Raw genomic sequence first — 3,138 nt, forward strand, 5'->3', positions numbered from 1 at the left:
TTTGGCGAAGGCAATTAATTAACATTAAGGTTCTGTCTCAAATGACTAAAACTCAAGTAATTCCATCGTGGAACTAACATCTTTTGCTAGATTTTGTTAGTTTAAAAAAACACAGAATGTGGTTTCATAGTGTAGCGGTTAGCACGTCTGCTTTACACGCAGAAGGTCCTGGGTTCGCGCCCCAGTGGAACCACGGTCCATGGTCTACGGCCACGCCACCCTGAACATGCCCGATGTCTCATCTCGGAAGCTAAGCAGGGTCGGGCCTGGTTAGTACTTGGACGGGAGACCACTTAGGAAGACCAGGTGCTGTAGTCATAAATAATAATAATTTTTTTTTTTAATTTTAAAAAACAAGAATTCCCAGAGGGAGAAATGGAAGCCCTATAACCATTTCCTACATTTTGAAAAGCCTAAGAAACCCCACGTCTGTCATCAACTAAGCCACACGGTGTTCCTAGTGAATGCAGTGGGGTCTTTTTCAATTCACGAGATTCGTGGGGAGTCAGAAGCAGATCATGAAAGGGGTCCTCGATTTAAAAAAAGAAGTTGGAGACCCTCTCACCGGAGCATGCGGCATGCTCTGGCGAGCTGTGGGGGAGCACAGGCCTGCGTGCCCGTCATTTACATCCTCACGCATGTGTGCCCGCTTCACAGCGTCAGCAGCCACTCAGCCGCCCCCTTCCAGAAGAAGGCACGCGTGCGACTGAGCCAAGAGCTCTCAGGTCTCATAACTGACCTTGTCAAAAATAAAAAGAAAGGGAGAGTCAACGAGAGAAAAAGCAGAGGGTGTAAGAATCATTCCGACACCCACTTGCTTCTCAAAGCTTTAGGACAACTGCCCTAACCTGGTAATGCGCCGAGGTTCAGTTGTAAAGTAAGGAGATTTGTATGGGGCTGAGGAAAGGGGTTTCCCTACCTGGCAAAAGGGACAGAAAGAAGAAACAAGTGGTTCTTTTTCAAGAAGGCTGGATGTAAAGAGGAAGTCTCAGGACCTCCTCGTCAGCCAGGCCTGTATATTTCAGTGTGTTGATTCCCATCAGAGAGATGAATTGGGAAATGAGCACAGGGTCTGGCTGTTTGCTGATGGTTCTTCATCTACAGCATCAACAAATGTAGTCCCTTGTCATCAGCATGTGCTCTGAGCCAGGGACATAGCGCGGGCTGGGACCTCGCTCCCAGGGCCACCGGCTGTCCCGTGAAGCCTGCATTCGGTTGGCGTGGCGCTTCCCCTAGCAGATGGGCACAAACCGTCCTGCCAGGAAACAGGATGTGCATCATGTCAGCGGTTCGGGGGGTGGCTTCCTATTCCAGAATTGCAGCCGAGAATTGTGGATCCTCTAGTCCTATGCTGGAAAACAAAGAAAAAGCAGGACTATGCCAACTGTGCCTCCTTTTTTTTTTTAGGATTTATTCATGAGCAGGAAAAAAAGCACAACTTAGGCAGAAAATTGAGATTGAAAATAATTGATGCTTAGAACTTGAGTGTTGGAATTTAATTTTTTCGGATAACTTTTCTCAGTGCCAAAGAAATCCTTTTTCAAAGGAAATATTCATAGCCTCACTATATAGCAAAAATTAACAGTCTGGGAGGCTTATGGAGGGGTGGCTGGTGGAAGGAACAGGATGTATCCTCGCTCTCCCTCTAACAGGCTCAGAAGGACTCATTTTTAAGACCCTGCTTCCTGTGAAACTGAAAATGTCCCCTCAAGGACACCTGTTTGTATTCTTACCAAGCATTTATTCCTGGCGTGAATAAAGGCATAGATAGGGAAACCTGTGGATATTCCATAAAAAGTTTGTTCTTGAGCCGAGTCAGGTGTCCCCGTGTGTGGTCCGTCTCCCCGTGAGCAGGCCCAGCTTATTGTTCCGTCTTAATGACCTAAATCAGGACCCTGATATTGCACAGCTGAAGCCCAGAAGAGGGTTGTGACCCAGAGGAGGGTCAACGCAGGACCTCATGGGATAAGGACCTGAACAGCCAGATGCCCGGTCACATGGCATGTCCCACAACTCTGGGCTGTTCTTATCACCCTGGAACAGTCTGTAGACCTTATGCCCCAAAGGTTGCCCAGTGAGCCCAGGGGTTGCAAACAGCCCACAAATGTGCCTGGCTCGGCTCTCACAGTGTGTGACAGTGATGTGGTATGCTCGATATGTAAATAAACATACATACCAAATGGAATATGGTACCATATGATGTCTAAATAAAGCGTACATACCAAATGATATGTACATATAAAGCCGTGCATTTATAACGGATAAAAGAATGCCCTTTCTTAAGCTGGGACTTGAATATACCCCACTGCTTCAAAAATCATGTAATTTCGGTCTTTCAAACTGAACAAAGCCAAGAATGAGTCAGTCCCAAAGGAACTAGAACATTTGCAAGCTATAAAATCAGCATCAGCATCAGCATCACCATCCTACGTAGATATATGTGCGTGCATATATATATGTACATTTTATAGTATATTATGTCCTTTTTGCTGTATATACCTTATGTATGACATATACATATGTATACACATACACACACATACATATATGTGTATATAACATACACATCTCTTACATGTAATATAGGATACATGCATATATTATAAACTCAAACAGGATTGACAGTTTGGCTATTTTTTAGAGTCACAATAATACATAATTTTCTAAGTCAACGTGAAAGGCATATGTATTCTTAGTATAGCTTTGCCGTTAGACTTTCGATGGAAGCCCTTTGACCTACCTTCATCTGTGCTCCAGGTGTTGCTAATTTAATTGCCAGAAATGTAAATACAAATCAATGAATAGTTTTCCAATTGTCATTTTATGAATTAGAGATACAATAAGCATTTCTTTCGCACATCTGTAATTATTTAATGATATCTACATAGAGGCTTTTAATTATATGGGAATAGAGATGATAATTTTAAAGGCCTATACTTAGCTGATAAAATATATATTGCTCCAGAAAAAAATTATGATGTCTATTAAAAATGAATCATTTCTGCCAGTGAATGGCTCACATGACTTTTTTCAACAATTAAAACATATGCAGCCTTCAGTTTTTACACTTATCTGGGGGGGAAATTGCTGGTTTGTGGACTCGAAAAGATTTTTTCCCCTCTTTTGATTCATCCCCGC

General features: G+C 43.1%; 1 pseudogene; it reads left to right on the forward strand.

The window, feature by feature from the left end:
• Positions 1–202: 202 nt before the first annotated feature.
• On the forward strand, positions 203–318 carry LOC112472808 (annotated as a pseudogene).
• The last annotated feature ends 2,820 nt before the right edge of the window (positions 319–3,138 follow it).

The sequence above is a fragment of the Pteropus alecto genome, unplaced genomic scaffold (genome assembly GCF_000325575.1).
Source record: "Pteropus alecto unplaced genomic scaffold, ASM32557v1 scaffold59, whole genome shotgun sequence".
NCBI lineage: Eukaryota > Metazoa > Chordata > Mammalia > Chiroptera > Pteropodidae > Pteropus > Pteropus alecto.